The sequence below is a fragment of the Cotesia glomerata genome, linkage group LG1 (genome assembly GCF_020080835.1).
Source record: "Cotesia glomerata isolate CgM1 linkage group LG1, MPM_Cglom_v2.3, whole genome shotgun sequence".
NCBI lineage: Eukaryota > Metazoa > Arthropoda > Insecta > Hymenoptera > Braconidae > Cotesia > Cotesia glomerata.
The window spans coordinates 7486833-7494888 of record NC_058158.1 but is presented as its reverse complement, the minus strand read 5'-3'; the positions used below and the strand labels follow the sequence as shown (position 1 = coordinate 7494888).

At 31.2% G+C, this 8056-nt stretch overlaps 1 long non-coding RNA gene across 1 annotated transcript; it reads left to right on the top strand.

Annotated features, from left to right (window-relative positions):
* Window positions 1-3295: 3295 nt before the first annotated feature.
* Window positions 3296-4862, top strand: LOC123267401. Its single transcript, XR_006510026.1, has 3 exons — window positions 3296-3439; window positions 3507-3755; window positions 3810-4862. It is a non-coding gene; the product is annotated as an uncharacterized LOC123267401 (long non-coding RNA).
* The last annotated feature ends 3194 nt before the right edge of the window (window positions 4863-8056 follow it).

Genomic DNA, 8056 nt, shown 5'->3' with positions numbered 1-8056 from the left:
GCATCATTTAATCGTAAACAGACAGAAAAAAAAATTTATTTTGATTCTTAAACATTCCAGATTTTTTTTCTTTAGAATCAAGTTTGATTTTTTTTTTTTTTTTTTCAGTGCACTTGCTTTAATTTTTAAGACTGGTATTTATTATTTATCGGCGATACCCTGATCAAAGATGAGTTATACTAATGATAATGAATAAAATAACTTTTAAACAGAGTGAAATGTGTCTTGGTAATAAATGAAAATTAGCTTTGGACATGAAGCTCATCTCCAATTAAATCGACAATAATAATAAGTGACACGTGAATAATAATTACCCAAAAGTTACAGTACAGTTTAACTCGGTTATTTAAATGCGAAAACCTGTCGTCGATGCTCAAGTGTCAATAAACATTAATTAAAATGTCAAAATATATTTTAAAGTTCTACCAACTTTTAAAAGCAAATTCATGTTTTATCAACTGTATTTATATTTATATTTATATATGACAAGTTTTTAAGTGAGATTAAAGTTTCATTAACGTTTAGGTTTGCAGCAAATGTTGTGGTTTTTCACAACAGAAAACTCTAAAGTAATTTAACCGAGCAAAGTGAAAGATAGTGTGTTGCGGTTAAGACGAGGGCATTATGGATTTGTTGTGGCAAGTATTATGTTTATGGAGGATAGGAAGCCAGTAGAGACACTGGTAGTTGAGGTAGGTTGCGAGCAAGACGAGTTTGAGGCTAAGGCTGTGGATGAGTAGAGGGAATTGTGGGTTACAAGCAGTTGCTAATGAGACCGTGTGTAATTAGGAAGCTCTCGCGGCCTAATGAAGCGCTTATACCTTAACTCCCAACCCTCTGACACGTATACAATATATCTGTATGGTGTATACCTACACCGTTTAGGTAATATGGGCGAATTTATAGAGCTAGCGCGCATGCTCGGCAACTATTATGCTCATAAACCTCGAAAATAGTTTGGTTAGGTTTAGTTCGAATAAATAGAATTTCTGATTAATCTAGTGCAGAGCAGATCAGAGCGTCTACTTGCAGTGTTGTTGATCATGCTTTCAGAGCAAACTCGGAGGATCTTAGCAAAGGGCTCTTAAGATGCGAACCAGCTCGAGTTTAAGCGAACGGAGAAGAAGGGTGGTGCAGATCCTGAGAAATGGAGGACAAGAGATACACCTTCGCACGACACGCTCTCGCATCTCTCAGACGGACCATTACAGGATTAACCTTTCAAGGATATTGAGACCAGCACGAGCGAGATTATTCGACGAAACACCAGGAGCCATTAGTTGTAGGTCCATTGCTTTAAGTCGATACATAAATTATCAGTACACTCAGATTTACTCTTCTTATCTATAGTTTTTTTTTTCTAATTTTTTTCTTCAAGTCGAAATATTTTTTGTAAACAAAGATTTGTTTAACAGATTTTTAATTTATTGCAATTATTTATTATACAATATTTATGTAAAATAATAAATTTTTTAATTTCAATTTTTTTTTAATGAAAAATTTTTACAGAGAAAATATTTTAATTAAAAATAATATAAATTTTTTAATAAAAAAATACATTTTGCAATATCATTAAAATTTTTAATTTCTTTCTACACTGAAAAAAAAATTAACTTAATTCAAGAGAAAAATTCTTGAGCCAAGAAAATAATTTTTAAGAGGGTAATTCTCTACAATCAAGACGAAAAATTCTTGAATCAAGTAAAATTTATTTAAACCAAATAAAAATTTCTTAGTTTAAAAATTTTTTTACTCAAATCAAGAAGATAAAGTTCTTCAAAATTATATACTTGACTCAAGAATATTTTTTTTCTGTGTAAGTTATGATTAATGATAACAACTGTTTTACAAAACATTTATAAGTGAATGCTTGAGATATAAAAAAAATTTATTCGTTTTTAATTTATAAAATAGTGAAAAAGAAAAGAATGGTAGGAATTATAAATGTAGGCTGTTATCTCTCAATTCACTGAGAGGAAGCGCAGGAGCAGAGAGTAGTGAGTAGAGAGTGTCTTCCCTTTGGTCTTTGGTTCGTGCTGGTGAGGTTTCTCTGCTGGCGGCATGGAATAAACGCGATCAACTCTTTTCGTTTTGTTTTTTTATTTTTATTTTTTATCACTCTGTTACTCTCTTTCATTCGTTTGTGCTGTTATTCTTATTTTAATTCTCATCTGTCTTTAAGCCACGGGATCGTGTGGCTCGGAGACACACGAGAGGGAGGCCAGGGGGTAGATCGAGTACCAGCAGGAGTAGACACGGCTACTGGAATCACGACTTAGTCGTCTCCACTCTTCACGGATCGAGCCCGTTATCTTTGCCGATTTGCATATTAAACTAACTCACAACTCGCGGCATATTTCAGGGCCCAACTGGATATGTTGTGTGTGCACTCGTGTGTGCCCTTGTTGCCATCAACTGGGTCCACGAAAAGGACCCTGCAATCGCGAGCAGCCACTAGCGAAAGAGGATGCACAGAGGATGCAAGATAAAAAACCGTTCAGGTATAAAATGGCTAAAATAAATATAAATATAAATATAAAAATAATACAAATGAAAAATAAAAACATTCAGGCAACTGGCTGATAAAAAAATCAACATTTTTTTATTTGTTTATTTATTTGCTTTTCAAACCGACAACTCTCAATGACTAACTTGTTTCCAATATGCATTGATAAACCCGTTTGTAAAAGGTGCCGCGGGGTTCGATTACACTGATGCACCTTTAACAGAAAGGCGACTCCTTAATTGCCTAAAAGAGACATTAGACTACTAGTAGCTTAATGCTAATGATGATAATAGTTTTCATTTTTATTTGTCGCACCAATAAAAAAATTATTCAAGTGGACGAAATAATTTTAATTGTCGAAGTTATTGCTTTAATTAAAACAAACAAAAAAATTTATCGATTGAGAAAGATAATTTTTATGTAAAATAAAATAAATAATTATTTTTTCAATAAAAGTTATTAAAATTTTACTCATTTTTTTTTTAATTTAAAGACCTTGAAGCTTGAAATAACAGTTTACTTCCTGGAGATATTAATGTTGATAATACCTGTATAACTTTATAAACATCGCAATACGGACAAAGCTGTTGTAAATTATATGTTTAATAACAATAAGTTAAAACAATGGATTACCTGATTAATCAATGAATTTCCATTTAAAAACAATCAATGTAAGATAATAAATTTAGTCGAGTTCGTATGGGATAATGCAAAGAATTTTATCAAATGTTAAATGCTAAATTATTGTAGTTTCACGTTCTTGATTAGTTGTAAGTTATTTAAATAGCTCGGTATACATTCAATTTAATCCAGTGAGTGAAGGACATTACTCGAGCACAGAGATTTAAATTTAAATTATACTTAAAAATGAAAGTATTCGCTTTGGTGGTTTTAACTAATGGTTTGTTCATACTTTTAATGGGCGAATCTGAAGTGAGTACATTCTAATTTTGAAGCTAGATTGTAATAAAATTTATCATCATATTCGTGAATCTTTTAGGCATTTGAAAAACTAAAAAAACTTTACTCGCTCGAAAATGGCAATTGTCAATCTGAACGGGCGATCGTTATTCTAAATAAAGACAAGAAAGAGAACAAATTTCGTGAGTACAATAAAATTTTATACATTTTTTAACTTTTTTAGCTGACTTCTTTTAGCTATTAACAAAAACTACACCTTTTCCATAAACAACGACTACTATTTCTGTTGAGACTTCTTCAGCTTCTTCATCAATTAAATTGGAACCTGGTAAGTTTTTATTTTATTATTCGTCTTTAATTTTTACACTAAATGTTATTGCAGATGACCTTTACGTTGATGGTTCTGGATCTAACATTGATGGTTCTGGATCTGGTAGTGGAGCGATTGATGGAAGTTCTCTTCTAGCACCTGGAGATTCAGACAGTGAACTTTAAATTATAAAAATTTCATCCCACATCACTACATAAACTCATAAATTTTTAATGTTTGTTTGATATGAAAATATATTTATCAAACTCTGTACTTTTTAACTTAATAAAAAATATCCATGGAAGAAGAATTTGATTGAGTGCCAACTCTTCTGAAAGCCTGAAAGAGTTCTTCAATAAAAATTTTTTAACGACTAGTTTCAAAATTTAAAACAACGACACAAAATCCATCACTTTTCATTCGTGGAACTGAAAATAACATATGAGTTCCAATTTTCGATGACGCGTTATTTTCTTATCTCCCACACGTCCTTCATAAATATTCACAGCCGATCGTTTTCACAACATCCAAATGGCTAAAAAATAAAAAAAATAACAAAATAAAAAATAATATCACAATCTCCGTGGAAATTAATGCGTTGCACGTTATTATACCCCAGCAGACAGTCTAACAATAAAAGAAAATAAATAAAAAAGATGAAAAAAAAAAAGACCCTACCACACCCCGACAACATCTTAATTCGTGATAAAAGGTATTAGGAGACGAAAGCTGTTTGGGTGGCTCCTTTTCGCACTGGCGGGCTCACCAAACTCTCTTACATTTATACCCTCTTTCTCCGAGCAGAGGACTTGTACCTCTGGAGCAAAGTTCCTCAGCAATAAACCTCCAGTGTCCAACGTATGCTCACAAGACACGCAGCCCAATTCTTTTTATTCTTCTTAATCATCGTCTTCGTTACTCTTCCAAGTATCCGTGGACCGCGACAAGATTAGCATCATTCTCGGGGTTACACGCGAATGGGACGACCGACCAATAGCGAACCGGACTACTGGCCTTTCCTCATTAGTAATTACCACCTTCGAAGCCGAAGACCAAAAAAATTTTGAATAAAACGTTGACAAAACAAGAGAATACGTTACTCTGCCGAATCAAGATTGCTTTTGGTTTCTGTGCTGCCCCTAACTCGTTTATTTTCAGTAGAAAAGTAGCAAATACTTAAATTGCATTCAAACAATTTCAATTCTATATTTAATTATGATTATAACTAGTGACCTTGCAGTCACTATGTGACTGCCGTGACTTGTGAACTATAAATAAACAAAATTTTGTTTAATTAAATAATGACTTTTGTTAAATTGCACTGTATTTTTTTAAATATTGACGTTTTTAAAGATATAAGCTCATCCCGATGTTACACTCATCAAGAGCTTTCATTTAAATACCCACATGCATTTTGATATATTTTTCATATATACATACATATATATATATATATATATATATATATATATATATATATATATAATATATAAAAAAATTGATGTGGGTACTCAAATAAAAGATCTCGATGAGTATAACATCGCGATGAGCTTATATCTTAAAAAATGTCAATAGTTCACAATATACATGGTCATTTCTTAATTATTGACATTTTTAAAGATATAAGCTCATCTCGATGTCACACTCATCAAGAGCTTTTATTTGAATACCCACATGCATTTTGATATATTTTTCATATATACGTATATATAATATATATAAATATATGAAAAATTGATGTGGGTACTCAAATGAAAGGTCTCGATGAGTGTAATGTCGGGATGAGCTTATATCTTTAAAAATGTCAATAGTTCACGAGATACAAGGTCTTTTCTTAATTATGTATCTAGAGATGGTGCATTTCCGAATGCAGGTTAAATACTTATCATAATAAATTGACTATCGGTGAGAATGATATGAAACCTTGAACAGGCACACATTCAAATCAAGACCTCTACAATGATACTAAATTTCACTAAAAAAAACCGATTCTATCATATAATTATCCTGAACACAAAATTTTTCTTATTCTCTTAATAATGTAGATTATAATTATTATCATATTCGGAATATTCTCAAAGCATGTGTCACAATCACGAAAAATGTTTTTCTTACTATGTCTGAAGTATTTATTGACATTTATTTGTTTTATTTATCATTCATTAGAGTGATGGGATGAATATTGTGAATGCAAGGCACGTTTGATACTCTCGTGACTCTCATTAGTCATTAATGCCACGAAGCTCGTTGAAGTGCAAATCGGCATCGGGATACTGGCCGAGTGCCAGTCTGTTGATTCATCTTCGTTTGCATCTTCAAGAAATGCATTTAACTTTGTATATTTATATCTACAGTCACATATGGATAAATATAAGTAAACAAATATATATCTATAGATAGAGATATATCGATTTAAAAAATCAATTGAATAGAATGACTGTTGAATTGAGTCGTTGAATATTAAGTAATTGAATTATTAATCAGGTGATTCAGACTGTGTGAAAATGTTGAACAAAGTTAAATATAAATATATACCGGATTATAATGTGTACACTTGCGTCTGGCGCTACCAAAAAGTTCAGGAATGAGGTCTTCTGCATGTTGATTTTTTATGACGAACTGTATTTATAATTAATTGTATGTTACGAGTTTGAGTTACAAGTTATATATACGTATTATGATATGATGATCATTATCATTATAGTTATAATTAAGATGAACGCGTTATATTCGTTGAAATAGTTATTGACATGTTGATGATAAGTTTTGGACGTTTTAAAAACCAACAGCCGGAATAATAAAAATAAAAATTAAATATTACAGCCTTAAGTATGTATAATGTGTGCGATATTCAGGTATATATATCGGTGGAGCTATTAGTGACGCACGATGCTTCAAACGTCGGCACGTGTTCACAATATTATTTATTATTTATGCTAAATTATGCAGAGCCGGTCCACGCGGCCACTGCACCAGCCAGCTTGCCTATATCTGTTCTGATGTATCCTCGCACACTGGATATGCACATTTAACATATTTTATGTACATACATACCTGTATTTACGTGTATAAATCTCCATCCAAAGAGTTGTAAGAGTGAGACGCGGATTAATATTTAGTACATTCTGGTACCAGTTACGCTGTCGGCCGTATTTATATCAATTACGTGTCATTTTTGTCCACTGCGCTAATTGTCATGTAAATGTTTTACGGAATTCTCTTCTATTTATGTTCTGACTGTGACAGTGTAGCAGAAGAAGTAATTGCGAACCTCGGTTTTAATTTAAATTTCATTTCAACTTTAATTGAAAAAAAAAAAAAAACAAAAATAAAGTGAAAATGAACAGATTGATATCTAGAATCTTGAGAATTTTCTTCAGTACCGGCGGTAATTGAGTGAAAATTCTGAGCAGCAGTCGAGTTGGGTTAACTTGGAATCTAACGAGTCTCGACCAGCACTTAATTCTTCATTAGCAGAGGCCACAGTCCGTTGCGGAAGAAATGAAAAATGATCAAACTCTCGATTCCTTGCAAGTAAATTACTTTTTGATTGTTGTAATACACTGCTTGCTGTCTATTTTTTATCCATTAGGGCTTTTATTATTGTTATTATCATGAATTTTGTATCTAAAAAATTCCTATTTTAGAAAATTAATACACTGATAGAAGGATTTATTTGTATTAAATAATATTTGTTAATAGTTAACAAATCATTTATTAAAGACCACTTTTTAGTATCAAACAAATATTTCTTAGTATTTAAAATGATTTGTTTGTATTTAATAAATCTGATATTCATTTATTAACTATTAATAAATGTTTTTAAATACTAAGAAATATTTGTTAAGGATTAACAAATGGCTTCTAATAAATGATTTATTAAATATTAACAAATCTTTTTAACTATAAACAAATCCTTCTATCAGTGTACCATAAATATTTTAAAAAATTACTAGCAATCTTGCAGTCACTATGTGACTGCCGTAACTTGTGAATTATGAATAAATAAAATTTTACTTTCTTAAATAATGACTTTTGTTAAATTGCGTTGTATTTTCTTAAATATTGAAGTTTTTAAAGATATAAGCTCATCCCGATGTTACACTCATCAAGAGCTTTCATTTGAGTACCCACATGCATTTTTGATATATTTTTCATATATACATATACATAAATATATAAAATATATGAAAAATTGATGTGGGTACTCAAATGAAAGGTCTCGATGAGTGTAATGTCGGGGTGAGATAATAAATTGACTATCGGTGAGAATAATATAAAACCTTGAAAAGGCACAAATTCAAATCAAGACCTTCGTA